Source organism: Schistocerca cancellata, chromosome 8 (assembly GCF_023864275.1).
Source record: "Schistocerca cancellata isolate TAMUIC-IGC-003103 chromosome 8, iqSchCanc2.1, whole genome shotgun sequence".
Classification (NCBI taxonomy): domain Eukaryota; kingdom Metazoa; phylum Arthropoda; class Insecta; order Orthoptera; family Acrididae; genus Schistocerca; species Schistocerca cancellata.
In genome coordinates, this window is record NC_064633.1 from 498,840,200 (window position 1) to 498,860,358 (window position 20,159).

The window sequence follows — 20,159 nt, forward strand, 5'->3', positions numbered from 1 at the left end:
ACATCTACTGATAAGCATTTGGTCTTTACCGTTTTCCGTTTCGCATTTACGAGAGAGGGTATGGGGTATAAAACACACAACTGGTCCATTTCCATTGACTTTGATTTTTTTAAGACTGTGCTGGAAAGAGGTGGGAAGTGGAGTTACAGTGCACACAATTAGTCTGTAAGTAAATAATGTAACTTGAAACGATTTTTACACAGAAATAATGAATATATTTCACTGTCAGGGAAATAATTAGTCTTTAAAGTTGAATATTTTCGACTTTCTAGGAAGCAATGAATATCTTTGAATTCCAAGTGGGCGTTATGCAAGTTTTACTTATATCTGGCGCTGTTTTTATTAATCATTTACATAGTGTGCTTTGATTGGTTGGGAAAAGAGGACCAGAAGCACATAACTGATTTGTTTCCATCACCTCTTGCATTTTTTTAATACTGTCCTATGATTTACTGGAGATGAGGAGGGGGACAGGGGGCATGACTTGATGTGTTTGCAGAAATAACAATTTGACACCATTTTAACCCCGGACGGGAGTTCCATCTTTCTTAGTATAAGGTGGTGGGTGGCATACTTTGTATACATGTAAAGAATAGCTTTCTTTGTGCTGCCAAGTCAACCGTTAAAGAGTTAAATCAATTTAATCAAAATTACATTATACTTGTATTCAATTAAACACAAATAAAATAACTTTCATTAAATCACTCTGTTGCCACGACTGTTACTAAAATGCCGTACTTTGTTTTTTATTCTGCCAATCACGTTCTGCTACTCTGGATTTATTCGGTTCACTTCCTGGATCGTGGGATTACGGAGAATTGCCCTTAAGATTCGCTCACGCCTAATTCTACTTTTGTCATCGTTACGGCATACACACTATGACGTAGGCAATTTGAAGGTGTACTTGTTGGCTGCGCACATCCTGCAATGCTAAACAACACTCAAGTGCTTAGTCTAACTAACAATTTTTTTCTCGTTTAATAAAATGTGGAACGTAACACGTCCCTCGCAGGCTCCTTAAATGCGATCAGTTTTCGGGGAAATTATGAGCGCCTTTCTCGCGACATTTACGAGGTACAATATATCAAGTATCAGAAGCTGATATTAATTTACGCGCTAGCTGGGACGGGGAAGCTACCCTTCAGCAGCGCCGCTCGCTGATTCACCGCTACGTCTCTGCCTCGGGTTCTCGAAAATCGTGGTGTGCGCCACGCCTTTGGAACTGGCTTTCACAGAGAGAGCTCCTATCGGATCGCTTGAATATCGAGTTTCGTTCACGGTGTGCTCATCGCGACTGGCGAGGTATAAATTACTGTTCCCCCGTTTCATAAGATCAACTTCTCCGTTCCTCTCAATTATCTGAAAAGACCGGAAGCAGCATAACCGGCCCCTTTAAAAATAACGTCCAGAAATTCGTCAATAATGTCTCGTCATAGATCGAAATGAATCAAGAAGCTTGAAGCTAGATTTTTTGTATCTAATCTTTTCACAATAGATTGATGTGCTGGGAACCTTCATAATACGCATCAAAAACCACGAAAGAATTTATTGTAGCGGAGTAAGGCCATCAGTCCCCCTAGACTTAGAACTACTTAAACCTAACTAACCTAAGGACAGCACACACATCCATGCCCGAGGCAGGATTTGAACCTGCGACCGTAGCAGCAGTGCGGTTCCGGACTGAAGCGCTCAGCCTCAGCGGCCGGCCACCGAAGTTCGGCACAAGTGTTTACAGTAACACTTTTTTGCTGCACCGGTTTCCAAGGAGGTTTCTGCAACACTGTATCTGAGTACAATAAATACACGTTTCTTACCACACACGAAAAATGATGAAGATAAAATTAGCGTGTCATTCTTTAGGCTACGTAGAAGTGAAGGGAGGTGAGAGGAATGTCCACATTTGTATTGGTGTTTCCTTTATGCTTTTAAATTTCTGGGCACCGCTGACAGAAACAATCACCAGTGCCATCTAGTCATACCAGCAGAACTCATTGTGAAGACGTAAGTTATATATGAAGGGTAATGTATGCATGCTCCAACCCGAGATGTAATGCTCTGGCATCTGAAAAACATGAGTTAACACTGTCTTCTTCTAATGCAAACTTGACGTAAAATCCTGTATGTTTGACATGGATGTGTAAAGGGCTGCAGACATTCAATTCGTCCGTGTCTTTCCTACCATATCTAACAGATACAGTATGTAATGATTTCTTTTATGTAATGAAACTTTAGGATATTCTACCTGGCGTCGACTCGACAAGTCCGCAATAGGTTTCCGGAGGCGTGCGCCGGCAGGTGTCAGAGCGCAGGCAATTCCTGAAACATATGGTACGACGTTTCTCGGCACGAAGCTGGCGCCCGATAACGTGCGAGATGTGTGGCACATTGTTTAAGATCGGGCGAATTTGGTGGTCAAACATCATCGGGAATTCACTATCACGCTCCTCAAACCAATGTGGCACTTTTCTGGTATTTTGAGATGGACAGTTATACTGCTGGAACATCGTATCGTCGTAATGGAAGACATCAGTTGTGAATGGATGGAAGTGGTCCGTAATAACGTCCACGCAGTCCACAACTGTCATGGCGCCTTCAGCCAGCACTACCGAGCGAGTTGGTGCAGTGGACTCGCATCGGGAAGACGGCGGTTCCAGATCTCCGTCCGGCTATCCAGGATTAGGTTTCCCGTGATTTTCCTAAATCGCTTCAGGCGAATGCCGGAACGGTTCCTTTGAAAAGGGCACAGCCGATTTCGTGGAACGTTCTTTCGTGGCTGTAGCTCGTGTTCAGTGTCTACTGACCTGTCTGTCGACGGGATGTAAGACTCTGATCTCCCCTTGTCCTCCCCCCACCTCTGTTAATACCATAGCTCACATCAAAGTGCAGGTGAATGTCGTCCTCAGCATTATACTACTCTTACACCAAGAAGAAATGCAGATGATAAACGGGTATTCATAAGACAAATATATTATACTAGAACTGACATGTGATTACATTTTCACGCAATTTGGGTGCATAGATCCTGAGAAATCAGTACCCAGAACAACCACCTCTGGCCGTAATAACGGCATTGATACGCCTGGGCATTGAGTCAAACAGATCTTGGATGGCGTGTACAGGCACAGCTGCCCATGCAGCTTCAACACAATACCACAGTTCATCAAGAGTAGTGACTGGTGTATTGTGACGAGCCAGTTGCTCGGCCACCACTGACCAGACGTTTTCAATTGGTGAGAGATCTGTAGAATGTGCTGGCCAGGGCAGCAGTCGAACTTTTTCTGTATCCAGAAAGGCCCGTACAGGACCTGCAACATGCGGTAGTGCATTATCCTGCTGAAATGTAGGGTTTCGCAGGGATCGAATGAAGGGTAGAGCCACCGGTCGTAACACATCTGAAATGTAACGTCCACTGTTCAAAGTGCCGTCAATGCGAACAAGAGGTGTCCGAGACGTGTAACCAGTGGCACCCCATACCATCACGCTAGGTGATACGCCAGTATGTCGATGACGAATATATGCTTCCAATGTGCGTTCACCGCGATGTCGCCAAACACGGATGCGACCATCATGCTGCTGTACACAGGTTCGTCGTTGAGTACACCATCGCAGGCGCTCCTGTCTGTGATGCAGCGTCAAGAGTAACTGCAGCCATGATCTCCGAGCTGATAGTCCATGCTGCTGCAAACGTCGTCGTACTGTTCGTGCAGATGGTTGTTGTCTTCCAAACGTCCCCATCTGCTGACTCAGGGATCGAGACGTGGTTGCACAATCCGTTTCAGCCATGCGGATAAGATGCCTGTCATCTCGAGACAATTGGGATCCAGCACGGCGTTCCGTATTACCCCCTGAACCCACCGATTCCATATTCTGCTAACAGTCATTGGATCTCGACCAACGCGAGCAGTAATGTCGCGATACGATAAACCGCAATCGCGATAGGCTACAATCCGACCTTTATCGACGTCGGAAACGCGATGGTACGCCTTTCTCCTCCTTACACGAGCCTTCACAACAACGTTTCACCAGGCAACGCCGGGCAACTGTTGTTTGTGTATGAGAAATCGGTTGGAAACTTTCCTCGTATCAGCACATTGTACGTGTCGCCACCGGTGCCAACCTTGTGTGAATGATCTGAAAAGCTAATCATTTGCATATCACAGCATCTTCTTCCTGTCGGTTATTTTTCGCGTCTGTCTCACGTCATCTTCTTGGTTTAGCAATTTTAATGGCCAGTAGTGTATTTGATTTTTATTTAAAATTATAGATTTGTGTTGTTAAACTCTGCCTTACGCACATCATGTTGTATTTATTTCTGTTGTTACCTCGACTTGATATGACGCCTATGTGTGATCTTTTGTGGGTCTCGATTTGTTTCAGTAAAACATCACACATACTTCATCTTTGTTCTTCTGATTTGGGCCTAGAAACTGTAGCGCGTGCGTTTAGTTTAATTCGTTTAGATTGCTCATCTGGGATTACATTAATTATTCAAAATGCTTGTTTTTATGGCTTGTAATCTTTTTGGCATCATGTCATCTTCCAAGTAGTCGTAAATAAATTTGCTTATTTCTGAAATACTTTTTCGTGACAAGTGGATTTGTATCATCACTGTAGACACGTTTTTAGTTCTTTTGTGCACCTATGGTTGGTTTTATGTTGCGATTGTATACACCAGTTTTATGATTCACTCTCACCTCTTTGCAATTTTTTTTACACAAAAAAAATTTGAGTAAACATCGCTATATTCACAGACAGGCGCTATCTGATAGTCGCCGGTCACTTGTTGATCGTTTTGTTTCTGTTCACTGTGGTGCTATTTATGAATGTTTGGCGAGAACTGCAGCTGAAGGAACTGCTTCACGTTCAGTCTTACCAGCAGACAAGGGCAACTGTACGATTATGTTGGACAAGTAGGATTGCGGTCAAAACATGCACTGTTTACTGTGTGATCCAACGTATTGCAGACTCACTGTTGATCTAGCGAAAAGGGTTGAGTGGAAGACGAACAACTTCCTGAAGTGAAGTTCCTTTCTGCAAGGTGTTTTCAACAGTCTTAACCCTTGTTGAGATCTCTCCCTAGATTATACAGCTTTCCGAAGGAAGCGGTACCTATTAAGCTTACTGTCAGTAACATTGGTGTTTCGACACACTCTGCTACATCACTAGTAGGTCTAAGCGTATATGACATTAAGTGCTCGGTTGGTACTCACGACAGTTAGAGGAATTGCGTATGTATGATATTTTAGAAAGTTTTAACGTGGTGTCTCTCTTCACTCGCGTTCCTCCGTCCGATCGTTACTCTTAGCTGATGTTGAATTTAGTTTTGAATTACAAATGTATTTGGACATATGTAACTTCCACTTACTTTTTATTCTTTGACCGGTTCTATGAAGACTGATGGAGTTGCGATGGTGAGCTGTTTGTCACACATTTTTGCCAATAGGTTTCTGGAAGATTTCATGGAACGTGTCCTGGAATTAGTGGAACCGAAATCTGCATGTTTTTTTCAGGTAGGTAGATGATACTTTTACTGTCTGGTCTCATGAAAATGAGAATCTGATCACCTGTTTAGTACATCTGGATTTAATCGACCTGAATATTAGCTTCACTATGGGGATGGAAAAGGATGGCGGTCTTCCCTTCATCGATATGTTCGTCTGGAGTAAGACTGATGTACTTTGACACGTGATGTTTGCTGGAAGCCAACAACTATGATGTAATCCTCATGCTAACAGTTATCACCATTCTGCTCAGCGAGATGTGGTAGTTTGCATCTTTTTTCATCAGACCCGCATCATCTCAAATCCAGAAAGTTAGATATTTTAGGCAGCCCATATCGAAGTCACCTTTCGCCTGAATGGTTATAGTGAAGGACAAATTAGGCACGTGATGCACTATCGACCAATCGTGATTCCAGTAAGTGACAGAAAATAAAGAGGTGACACCAAACTCTACGGCCGTTTTGCATTACGCAGGTAGAATTTCCAACAGGATTGACCGTATTCTGCGGAAACAGTGTTCATCGCCAGCACCTAGGATTACGGACGTTTAGAGTCTGATTGTGCGGGAATAGGAAACATCGTCAGGACCGTGGAGGACCTGTGTACTAAGCCCAAGTTCACCACAACCGATCAAATCGCAATTTCAGAAGATTGCCTTGACCTCGACCATCCTATGAAATATAACTACGTACAGATTCTGATATGTACTTGGAGCTATTGGGATATCGTTATTAAGGAAGCAGTTCAAATTAAATTAGAAACAGTCATATAAGTAGTGATGGAGAGCATAATAAAACGACTGTACTGAATATGTTCACACTCTTACAGTTTTTTTAAAATTTTATATCGAAGTGTACATTGTAAAGTATCGGTATTGTCATGATGATAGATGTTTCTTTTTTGAAAATACATAATATGACTATGTCTCACAGTCATAAAAATAACAAAGCGTTTACAGACTGCATCAACCAAAACTGAATTTTAATATGTTGCTTTGTTTACCTTTCTAATTCCTAGCACTAATTTGTTTGAAGTTAATTGACAAGTTACTACAAATGATTTTCTGTAAATATTCAGCCTGCATTTTCAAACCAATGTCAAAGTGCTGCATGAGAAACAATACTGCATGCTGCATCTTGTTTGCAAATGCAATCACATTGCAAAGGAATTATATTTCAGAGTTATTCAGGAGATTTCAGTAGCAGTAAACAAACTTAGCTCATTCAGATCTCAGTGACCGTATTAATTTCAAAGGGACTGCCATAACAGTAAGTTAAACGCCACTCTCCATCTATTGCTGAGAACAGCCACTATTTGTTTGGTGGACATAACCGACTTATCAAAACGATAACTTAGATAGGGAGTGATACACAGTGAAGTGTATTTTTTCTGTGTGTGTGTATGTGTTATGTACATGATCGAAAACCATAGCAGTAGTGTTCTAAGAGTCTCCCATAGACACTGTTGATATCAAATTGTTATGCAAATTAATTAGGCTGGTCAATTAATTACCTGCACCCCACCCCATACCACCCACCCACCACCCCAGTCCCTGGATGACGTCATGTGTCTTCCTCAGCTAGAATATGGGTCCCTGCCCTCTCCTCCTCCCCACACAACCCCCTTTCCCCACTTCACTTACCCTACTGGCGGGAATTTCGAATTTGGAGGGAATTTCGAATTTTGGAGGGAATTTCTTTGTTCCAGGACTCTGCTGACGTCCCATCCTACCTCCTACCCAGGAATTGGCGGGAAATTAAAAATGGCGATGCCTTTTCTGAGACTCGAAGTCTAGTTCTTCTGGATAGAAAGCCCAAATGCACCCCCGAATACAATGAAATTGTCCAGATGCAGAAGAGGGAGGTAATGTTAGTGTACTATATTTATTTTGGTTGGGAAACTGAAATAAAGATCGGTCCCAATTATGTAATTATCATAAAGATTGGTCCTAATTACACAAGTATGTGCTTAGCGATACACAAGGAGTTCCTAAAATCTCAATACAGCTCAAAAATTGATGATACTATGTGACTGGCGTTATCTTGCTGGGAAAAAACTTCAGAATAACACTCGAAACTAGTGGCAGTCATACCCGAACCATACCCCTCAGTGTTGGGGCAACCTATGTTCTGTTCCAAAGTACCATTATCCAAGATAGAGGCGATAATGTCACGCAAGATGGAGGCTTTTGGCGATAAGTTTGAATTTTGGCGGCAAGATACGTCAATTGGGCTACCTCCACTGACGTAACTCCCACTCCCTCCCCTCCCCCAGAAAAATGGCAGGAAGTTCAAATTCCAACAGGATAATGCATCACACCATGGTTACCTGTACTAACCTAAGAAAATCGCGGCAAGATAGGTCACTTGGGCTACCCACACTTACCTAAGTCACCCACCCCCTACCTCTTCCTAGGAACTGGTGCCAAGATTGAATTTTGGTGGTAAAGATAGGTCAATTGGGCTATTTCTGCTAACCTAAGAAAATTGAGGGAAGATAGGACACTTGGACTACCTCCACTATCTCAAGTCACCCAACCACCACATCCCCCAGAAAAATGGCGGCAAGTTCAAATTCCAACAGGATAATGCATCACACCACTGTTATCTCTACCTACCTAAGAAAAACGCAGGAAAGAAAACTCACCTCCACTAGCCTAAGTCACCTGACTGCCACCTCCTAGTGATTTGCTGGAAAAGGACTCGACCAGTGCTGGGCTGCTGGAGACAGGAAGGAGTGTACTTTATTTATTTTGGAGCAATTTATTTAGGGATGGAGTAAATTTATTACACTGATACAAAACACACACTCTGACATGCTTGGGGTCACACCACACAGACTACAGACATGCAAACCACTAAAAGACTCTGGAAACATGCTTGCTAATCATCAACTGTCGAAATCATGCACCAGTCTTTATTTAGAAAATTTGAGCCACTACCACCGTCCAGTGTGTTCGCCATGAGGCCCAGAGGCCAACTGACCTAGTACGCAGTACCACCACCAGAGGGTGCTTTCGTACATTCTGTGATGTAATCCAAGATGGCAGCCATGACGTCAGCTGATGACACAAGTACCGTTATCCAAGATGGCGCAAACAGTGTGTTCACCACGACATCTGGACCTAGTGCCAGTACCACCACCAGAGAGTGTTGTCATCCATTCCATGATGTAATCCAAGATGGTGGGGGGTAAATGGCGGGAAATGACTAATGACTCTGATTGTGCTGGACATAAGTTTTTATTTTGCCGGCAGTGTCTCCACCATGAGATCTAGTCTCCAACTGACCTAGTACACAATACTGCCACCAGAGTGTCCTATCATCCCTGCTGTGACATAATCCAAGGATGGTGGTCTGGAGGGAGAAAATGGCGTGAAAATGACTCAGCCTGCACTGAGCTGCTTGATAGAGTAGGGAAGGAGTGTACTTTATTTATTTTGTAACAATTTATTTAGGGATGAAGTATATTTATCACACTGATACAAAACATACGCTTGGTTTCACACCACACAGCCCACAGACCTGTAAGCTACTACTAAATAATGCTCTGCAGACACACAAACAACTCCTAACTTACCAAAATAATTTTAGTACAGACCTCCAAATTGTTCCTAAAAATGCAGCACAGTGATGTGCAGACAAAAAATCAACTCGTAAACTGTCAAAATAATGCATAGCACAGCCAAAAGACCCACTTGCAAGATAATGCAACAGACACACAAACATGGCCCCGACCCCACCCTGGCCATGGCTGCCACAGCATCGCTCTGGCATCCATGGGCCCCTCTCCCTAAGGCTAGTGGGTTGTGGCTGCAGCAACCAGCTTGCTCGCAGTGGCCCGATTCCACAGTGTCGCCTCCTCCACCATCACATCCTCGCTAAGCACGTGAGGTACAGCACACCCCCCTGTCCACCTGCCACAGAACTCTAAGGTGCACTCACACCGATCCCATCATGCCTGCTAACTGTGAACTGTCCAAATAAAGCATTCCGTGTCCTATACACATGCAAAATACTAAACCGAAATAGTTTCAGTACAGACATGCAAACTCCTCCTAAATGATGCAGCACACTGATGTGTAGACGCGCCCAGTACCCTTAAAGTGTCCAAATTACACATAGCGCAGCCTACATACCTGCCTGCAAAATAATGCAACAGACACACACAGGTACTGACTGCCGCCACCTGTCCACTAGATTGCACAGGAGGCTAGTGGCAGCCCCCCATGAAGTGCTGCAGCCGTCAGTTGTCAAACCACGCACAGGCGCCCTCAAGCCTCTGTTCCGACATGACAATGTTGGGTGCTTATGGAAAAAGTTCAAGGCAATCGTAATATGCGTTTTAGACAGGTACGTCCCGAGTAAAACTGTGAGGGACGGGAAAAACCCACCGTGGTACAACAACAAAGTTAGGAAACTACTGCGAAAGCAAAGAGAGCTTCACTCCAAGTTTAAACGCAGCCAAAACCTCTCAGACAAACAGAAGCTAAACGATGTCAAAGCGTAAGGAGGGCTATGCGTGAAGCGTTCAGTGAATTCGAAAGTAAAATTCTATGTACCGACTTGACAGAAAATCCTAGGAAGTTCTGGTCTTACGTTAAATCAGTAAGTGGCTCGAAACAGCATATCCAGACACTCCGGGATGATGACGGCATTGAAACAGAGGATGACACGCGTAAAGCTGAAATACTAAACACCTTTTTCCAAAGCTGTTTCCAAAGCAGTTCCTTCTCTAAATCCTCGCACAAACGAAAAAATGGCTGACATCGAAATAAGTGTCCAAGGAATAGAAAAGCAACTGGAATAACTCAACAGAGGAAAGTCCACTGGACCTGACGGGATACCAATTCGATTCTACACAGAGTACGCGAAAGAACTTGCCCCCCTTCTAACAGCCGTGTACCGCAAGTCTCTAGACGAACGGAAGGTTCCAAATGATTGGAAAAGAGCACAGGACGTCCCAGTCTTCAAGAAGGGTCGTCGAGCAGATGCGCAAAACTATAGACCTATATCTCTGACGTCGATCTGTTGCAGAATTCTAGAACATGTTTTTTGCTCGAGTATCATGTCGTTTTTGGAAACCCAGAATCTACTCTGTAGGAATCAACATGGGTTCCGGAAACAGCGATCGTGTGAGACCCAACTCGCTTTATTTGTTCATGAGACCCAGAAAATATTAGATACAGGCTCCCAGGTAGATGCTATATTTCTTGACTTCCGGAAGGCGTTCGATACAGTTCCGCACTGTCGCCTAATAAACAAAGTAAGAGCCTACGGAATATCAGACCAGCTGTGTGGCTGGATTGAAGAGTTTTTAGCAAACAGAACATAGCATGTTGTTATCAATGGAGAGACGTCTACAGACGTTAAAGTAACCTCTGGCGTGCCACAGGGGAGTGTTATGGGACCATTGCTTTTCACAATATATATAAATGACCTAGTAGATAGTGTCGGAATTTCCATGCGGGTTTTCGCGGATGATGCTGTAGTATACAGAGAAGTTGCAGCATTAGAAAATTGTAGCGAAATGCAGGAAGATCTGCAGCGGATAGGCACTTGGTGCAGGGAGTGGCAACTGACACTTAACATAGACAAATGTAATGTATTGCGAATACATAGAAAGAAGGATCCTTTATTGTATGATTATATGATAGCGGAACAAACACTGGTAGCAGTTACTTCTGTAAAATATCTGGGAGTATGCGTGCGGAACGATTTGAAGTGGAATAATCATATAAAATTAATTGTTGGTAGAAAATGTAGTCCATCAACAAAGGAGGTGGCTTACAAAACACTCGTTCCACCTATACTTGAGTATTGCTCATCAGTGTGGGATCCGTACCAGATCGGGTTGACGGAGGAGATTGAGAAGATCTAAAGAAGAGCGGCGCGTTTCGTCACAGGCTTATTTGGTAAGCGTGATAGCGTTACGGAGATGTTTAACAAACTCAAGTGGCAGACTCTGCAAGAGAGGCGCTCTGCATCGCGGTGTAGCTTGCTGTCCAGGTTTCGAGAGGGTGCGTTTCTGGATGAGGTATCGAATATATTGCTTCCCCCTACTTATACCTCCCGAGGAGATCACGAATGTAAAATTAGAGAGACTAGAGCGCGCACGGAGGCTTTCAGACAGTCGTTCTTCCCGCGAACCATACGCGACTGGAACAGGAAAGGGAGGTAATGACAGTGGCACGTAAAGTGCCCTCCGCCACACACCGTTGTGTGGCTTGCGGAGTATAAATGTAGATGTAGATGTAGAAGCATGAGGCAATGACATCCCTTTCATACTTGACACCTGAGTAATTTCTCTCGAAAATATGTGATCACATAGGCACCGTTGCTGACGTGACCAAACGGGAGCACAGACGCTGCAAGGACGTGTGCGTTAACTCCATCTAAGAGACGCCCCAAATATGCTTGCTAATCGTCAACTTGGGAACTCATGCACTGCACACCCATTCACAAAATAATACAACAAACACCAAAACAACTACTAAATCCCCAAACCATATTGCATCTCTAACGCTCACAGCGCTTAAAGAGCATGGAAGAAACCCAGTGCACAAACACTCAGTGCATGTAAAAAACGATTCCTAACTATCATCAACCGCAGCTATCAGGGCCAGCCAGCGCGGGAGCATGTGTTATACCAACGTCACGTATCTGTCTATCTAAATATGCACCAAGTCATCCTCTGGGCCGTGCGCGCGTGTGAACCCTCTCTCTACCTGCGGTCCAGCGAAGACCTAATCGCCTAGCGACTCACCCTCGCAGACACTGCAGAAATGTTTACCAGAATATCACAGATCTCGTGAGCCAGGGATATTCAGTGGCCTTTACCATTTCTTTCTATTGGACACTACTTTGGCGGTTTCCGCGTCGCTGACGTACCCCACACATTCAGAAGGGAAAACTATAGTTTAACATAGAATCCGAACCAGGTGTTCTTTCTGGCGACTCCTCACATCGTTGAGAGTTGAAGGCTGGGTTAAAACTAAGACTGCAAAGTTTGCGGTCAGACAGGGATTCGATTCCGGAACCTCTCAGTCACTTTCCCGCCTTCTTTTCGACCTGTTAATTTGTTAGTCTACGGATATTAAAAGTGAAATGCGAGAACTTCTGTAGAATAAATGAGACTCAGTAAGTTCTGTGCAAAGTTTTCCTTCAAAACAACGACTGTGCACTAATTCATCTTACTTTATCATCATACACAACTTTCCTTCTGCTCTAATACCTCTACAAATATTTGTTCTGTTTTGAAATTTTTCTTCAGTGTACTGCAGCGAATACTGAAGTGTACTGTTGTTCGTTATGTAATGTGAATAACGTCTTTCAGAATAGCTTTTTAGTTCTTCATATAAGGAAAAGAAGTTCTCATATACCAAATTGTTAATGCTTTTGTAACCAGTTGTTGACAAACTGCCTGTTGGCTTCTATCACAGATTCTTCGACCGACGTTTGTTTGATTTTACTGACGTTTCGCCATCGCCAGTGGTTGGCATTGCCAAAGCTCACCCTCTATTGCTGGCTATGAACTGCAGTCGACCTCGCGGACGAATATAGCGGGATTGCAGGTTGGGGCAGGCGTAGAGATCGGAAGTGGCAGAGCACGCGCTGTGTGACGCCGACCACATAGTAAAATTCACCGACACAGAAGTTCTCGTTATGGAGAAGAGCTATCACACACGCTTTCTCAGACAAGCTACACAAATACACGAACATTAGAATAGATTCAACAAGGAAGAAGAAAGCCTCAAGGTGAATGATTCCTGGATTCCCGTGCTAGAGGGAACGATCGTTGCGGGTAGCAAGGGGAGAACCGCACCGGAAATGCGAACGGGAAAGCCCTTGGACGTTGGCTCGGCAGGTACATTCAATCTACGGCCGCAAGCTTGACTGCAGTCAGCAGCCAGCATGGAGCATGAAACTTTGACAATGCCAGCTACTCGCGCTGCCGAAACGTCAGAAAAATCATCGAACAAACGTCGGCCGAAGAACCCAAGACAGAAGCAAACAGACATCCTCATCTACATCTACATTTATACTCCGCAAGCCACCCAACGGTGTGTGGCGGAGGGAACTTTCCGTGCCACTGTCATTAGCTCCCTTTCCTGTTCCAGTCGCGTATGGTTCGCGGGAAGAACGACTGCCGGAAAGCCTCCGTGCGCGCTCGAATCTCTCTAATTTTACATTCATGATCTCCTCGGGAGGTATACGTAGGAGGAAGCAATATATTCGATACCTCATCCAGAAACGCACCCTCTCGAAACCTGGACAGCAAGCTACACCGCGATGCAGAGTGCCTCTGTTGCAGAGTCTGCCACTTGAGTTTGCTAAACATCTCCGTAACGCTATCTCGCTTACCAAATAACCCTGTGACGAAACGCGCCGCTCTTCTTTGGATCTTCTCTATTTCTTCTGTCAACCCGAACTGGTACGGATCCCACACTGATGAGCAATACTCAAGTATAGGTCGAACGAGTGTTTTGTAAGCCACCTCCTTTGTTGATGGACTACGTTTTCTAAGGACCCTCCCAATGAATCTCAACCTGGCACCCGCCTTACCAACAATTAATTTTATATGGTCATTCCACTTCAAATCGTTCCATACGTATACTCCCAGATATTTTACAGAAGGAACGCTACCAGTGTTTGTTCCGCTATCGCATAATCATACAATAAAGGATCCTTCTTTGTATGTATTCGTAATACATTACATTTGTCGATGTTAAGGGTCAGTTGCCACACCCTGCACCAAGTGCCTATCCGCTGCAGATCTTCCGGCATTTCGCTGCAATTTTCTAATGCTGCAACTTCTCTGTATACAGCATCATCCGCAAAAAGCGACAGTTTGTCAAGTTCACAAATATTGGTCAATATAAAAGAATAGGTATATGTATGGGGGCGATAATTGGCGTTTGACCCCAAATAATGAAAAGTGAGGACATTCACATGAGTGCTAAAAGTAATCAGTTAAACTTCGGTTACCTGACAAATCAGGCGAATCTAAAGACCGTAAGTTGAATTAAATGCCTAGGAACTACAATTACGAACAAATTAAAGTGGAAGGAACACAGAAAACGTTGTCGGGAAGGCAGACCGAAGACTACGTTTTATTGGTAGAACACTTAGAAAATGTAACTTATCTACTAAAGAGACTGCCTACACTTCGCTTGTTTGCCCTCTTTTGGAGTACTGTTGCGCGGTCTGGGATCCTTACCAGATAGGATTAACGGAGTACATCGAGAAAGTTCAAAGAAGAGCAGCACGTTTTGTATTATCGCGAAATACGGGAGAGAGTGTCACTGACATGATACAGGATTTATGGTGGACATAATTGAAACAAAGGCATTTTTCATTGCGGTGGAATCTTCTCACGAAAATTCAATCACCAATTTTCTCCTCCGAAAGCGAAAATAGTTTGTTGACGACGACTTACATTGGGAAAACCGTTAATCATAATAAAATAAAGGAAATCGGAGCACGCCTGGAAAGATATAGGAGTTCGTTTTTTCCATGACTGGAATAATAGAGATTGGAATAATACAGAATTATTGTGAAGGTGGTTCGATGAACCCCCTGCCAGGACTTAAGTGTGATTTGCGGATTATCCACGTAGGTGTAGAATATTCGCAGTAAGAATCCATAACCTATTGTTTCATCTGTGCCTCAAAACACGATGAGACACTGTACAGTCAAAACAATGCCATTAAAACAAAGAAACCATTTTTCTGTAAGATGACTGAGACTGGTGGTGAATAAGTGGTGCCTGCACCTGTGTATCTACGACCTTATATGTCGGATGTGTAGGAGTGTGAATTCTTTTACCGGTACGGATAAGTCAATGAGGATAAAAAAGAACACAGATCAAAAACAAAGACATGATCTTCTCATGGTTTAAACCATCGACAGTGATCCGTTTATGATCCGTTCACTTTTGTAGTGTTTGATGCCACGCTGAACGTTCCGCTTATTCTTTCTGTTAAAATGTAAGGATTGAAATAGAAACACCATAGAGGCAGAAACTTCAAAAATTTGGCAGTGCGAGATAGTGATTTCATCATAATGTAGGAATTTTCAGGAAGAAAGTTTATTACTAAGACCTGTGCACAGTTCTTTGAAAGTGGAGGTAAGAACTTCTGAGGCTGTGGTCTCCCAAAATACGAAAGCTATGATGTCAAACAGGAACATTTAGTGCATTAATCGCTTTAGAAACAGCTATCAAAGTATTTCTGTTTTTGCCACCTGCCTTTTTTCATCTCCAACTGGAAATCAATTAAATGGAATATCACAAGCTTTTATTATATACAACCTACAACAAAGTCTCGTCTTATGTTAACTGATTCTCCTCATCTACTTTCATATAGCAACTCTACATTCCACTTCATTGCAAGATATGTACAAGACTTTGCTCGTCTTTTATAATGTAACATGTGGGCTAGCGTAATACCACAGTAGATGACTGTTCAGTATCATCACTCATCGCCAGCAGAAGAATTCTTATGTATTTGAAGTTTTATGAACATGGATTATTGAAATCACATAAGGAACCGCCACTAGAGATTCACTGTTCGCTACTTATTCGCTTTTCTATCCTATAGTGTTTGACACTGCACTAAATCTGAGCGAAGTCCATCAGCTTGCGTACACGGCACTGAGGCAATTCAATAAATCCCATTTACTTGTGACAGAAGACAGATACCGGTGCCAGTACTACATCAAAAATTTTGTTGTGATTTTAGCTACACTTCGCTTGAAGTGTCTAAAATGTCACACTCTGAAACATCCACTTAGAAAAATTTTATAAATGACATTGCTAGAAAACCTCTACGTTGTTTTATTTCCAAACAGCTGAGCAAACCTGAACGTACTCATTCACTAAACTGAACACAATATTTTTTTAGCGCAACGCAGTCTGACTTTCAATAATCCCTACAAAAGAATCGCCCTGACTAACAATAACCTATACCTTTCATGAATCACTTACCTCACAATAATCTTCGTTACTCAAACTACCGTCCGCAGCTCGTGGTCGTGCGGTAGCGTTCTCGCTTCCCACGCCCGGGTTCCCGGGTTCGATTCCCGGCGGGGTCAGGGATTTTCTCTGCCTCATGATGACTGGGTGTTGTGTGCTGTCCTTAGGTTAGTTAGGTTTAAGTAGTTCTAAGTTCTAGGGGACTGATGACCATAGATGTTAAGTCCCATAGTGCTCAGAGCCATTTGAACCATTTTACTCAAACTACTGCAATACAGCGTGCGCCAATACTGCCAGCTAAATAAAAGATTCTAACTACTGAAGGTACTAACTACTGATAGGGACAGTTAGCAAGTGAAAGATTTTGATAGAGAACAAACAATGTATTTACCTCAATAAAGTTCAAAAGTCATGTATATATCAGTTCATGATATCCAATATTACAAATTTACTCTTTCTGATGGACACACGTCCAGATCATCCGCTCTCAAAGTTCTGCCATCTCTCTCCCCACATCCACCACTGCTGGCGGCTCACCTCCAACTGCGCAACGATATGTCCTGTTCACATCCAACTGCCCAACACTGCAACAGCAAATATTCCAACAATGCAAACCAGCCACAGACTGCACACAGCACAGTCAGTGATTTTCATACAGAGCGCTACGTGGCGTTACCAACATAAAAACCTAAACAACCTATTTACAACTCTTTCAGTACAAGAATTGCAAAGTAAGTGCGTGTGCTTGGCAAATAGCATAATTTCACATTGACTTCTGCAAATTATGAATACGTAAATGGTTCCGTAAGAAACCAAGACCAGCACTACCCTATATGAAAAAAAGCGAACTTTTAGTTGGAATACAATGATGCGCGGTGTAGCCGCGCGGTCTAAGGGCGCAATGCCACGGTTCGCACGACTTCCCCCGTCGGAAGTACGGATCCTCCCTCGAGCATGGGCGTGTGTGTTATCCTTAGCGTAAGTTAGTTTAAGTAGCGTATAAGCCTAGGGACCGATGACCTCAAAGGTTTAGTCCCACAGAAGTTACCAAATATTTCCAAATTTCCAGGTACATTCCATACAATCGACTGAGGAACGTTACGAAATTTAAAAAAAATCAATTGAAATGAAAAGCAGACATTTTTCACACGGTAAGTAAAACTTATAATGAGGAAAAAGTTCAAAAAACTATGTGTCGCAGCGTTACATCTCTTCCACTGTTTTTAAACCTTGGAAATGGGAAGAGCGGCTTTTTCCCCTCCTTCAAGCAGTCGTGGGTCCTGGTCCGACGCCCAGTATGAACGCTCAGGTACGATTGAGACGACTTGTGCGCAAACAGGCGTGCACCCACACGAGTGCCTCTACTCGCTTGTGGAGCAAGAGCAGGCGCACAGCGACTAGCCGCAAGGCCCACAGGTGTAGACGCAGAAGACGTACCATCCAACGTACCAACAACGTCATCCAAATAGACCTGGAGACTGCAGGGAGGGGGGGGGGGGTGAATGCGAGAGCTAGCTGGGTTCAGCCTGACAACTCATACACACATTTAATCTCCCTCACTTGCTCCATTCCTGGCTACCTTTCCACTATCAGCTAATTAAAATCTCCCCTTAACTCACTGACTTCATGAACCTGTGTCGCCAGCACGGCGCCGATCTAATTACTTTGCTGTTGTCTTGCCCGCTGGAGGCTGGAGGAGCTACCGTCCAAGTTTGTTTGGAGGTCGGAGGTAATTATCGCTCACAGCGAGCACTTGTGAGGAAGGGGGAGGGCGAGGGGCGCGGGTGGGGCGCATAACGTACCAACGATACTCCACAATCGGCGTAATATCGCCTCGCTTCGACCGAAAAAAATGAAAGAAAAAATCATTGCCTCCCAGCACAGCAAATGTTGAGGGTACAGACCTTTTTCAGTCCAGCAATGGATATTTCGTGTTTTAAAGCCTCAAGCTTCTGGACTGCTCTGGTGCCATCCTGCGTCTTTCCGTGTCTTGTTCAAACCTTTTCATCTGTGCTGCATCCAACTAGCGCCGTATTCTAGCGTTTTTGTGTATTTCTACGGATTTTACCCTCTACCGCTCATTTCACCGCTTAGTCAGTTAATTCCCCATGCTCCGCAGATGTCATACTAACCTCGTAACGGTCTTCCATAGATTTCTTTCGTCATTTATTCCTTTTAGTACCGCCTCATTTCGTGCTATGTAGGGTAAGGTGGGGCAAATCCGACCGGGTGGGTAAACCCGGTTCTAGGTGCGGTTCTAGGCGCTACATTCTGGAACCGCGCGACTGCTACGGTCGCAGGTTCGAATCCTGCCTCGGGCATGGATGTGTGTGATGTCCTTAGGTTAATTAGGTTTAAGTAGTTCTAAGTTCTAGGGGACTGATGACCTCAGATGTTAAGTCCCATAGTGTTCAGAGCCATCTGAACTTCTTGCTAGGGTCCATTTTAACACCTGATAGCAGCAGACCACTTCTACTCTCGAAAGCTTTCTCCACCTATGGGAATCTGCTCCATATTTTCCATTCTTCGGTCATGCTGCTCGATCTTGGTTCCCAGATATAAGGGCTTCACTACTGCGCCGCCCCCTCTTCTGTTGTTATTCAAGTCGCTATTCACCATTCTGTTACGTCGCAAAGCTTTCCTGTCTCCTTTGAATATCTGCAATCTGTATTGTCAGCCAAGCATGTTGCCTATTATTTTCAAAGTGTCGTCCTACTCTTTCCCTACAACCGCAAGCCACAGGAATGTGCGTGGTGGAGGGTACCCTGCACCAGTACTAATGGTTTCCTTTCCCGTTTCACTCGTAGATCGAGCGAGGGAAAAACGACTGCCTATTCGACTCCGTAGGAGCCTAAATTTCTAGTATGTTATCTTCGTGGTCCTTGCGCGAAGTCTGTGTTGGCAGCAGTAGAATCTTTCCGCAGTCAGCCTCAAACGCTGGTTTCTAATTTTTTTCCAATAGCGTTCATCGGAAACACCGTCGCCTTCCCTTCACGGATTCCCATTTGAGTTCCTGACGCAGCTACGTAACACTTGCGTGTTGTTCGAACCTGCCGAAAATAAATCTAGTAGCTCGCCTATGAACTGTTTCGATGTCTTCCATTAAGCCTGCGGATCAAGAATAGGTCGCACTAGCGACCTGTACAGATGAACCACATTTTTCTAAAATTCTCCCAGTAAACCGAAGTCGACCATTCACCTTCCCTCCAACAATCCTCACGTGCTCGTTCCATTTCATATCGTTTTGCAACTTTACGCCCAGATATTTAAACGACATGACTGTGTCACATAGGACACTACTAATGCTGTGTCCGATTATAACGAGACTGTGGATTTTTACCGTGTTTCATTTACAGCTTTATACGGCTACATCTACATCTATTCTTCAGAAGTCATCTTGCAGACTTAAGAGGAGCGTACTGTGTATACCAGTGTCACGTCATGGTCTTTTCACGCGATGTACGCAGGAGAAACCTACCTACTTGTTGACTCACAAGTAGACACACTCTCGGAATTTTGACAGTAGACCGTACCGTGACGCTGAACGCCCGTCTTGCAGGGTCTGGAGGTGAGTTGACTGAGCATCTGTGTGACGCTTTCACGCTTAATAAATGAACCTGTAAGAAACGTGCTGCTATGTTTTCGATCTTTTCTATGTCGTCTATCAGCCCTATCTGGTACAGA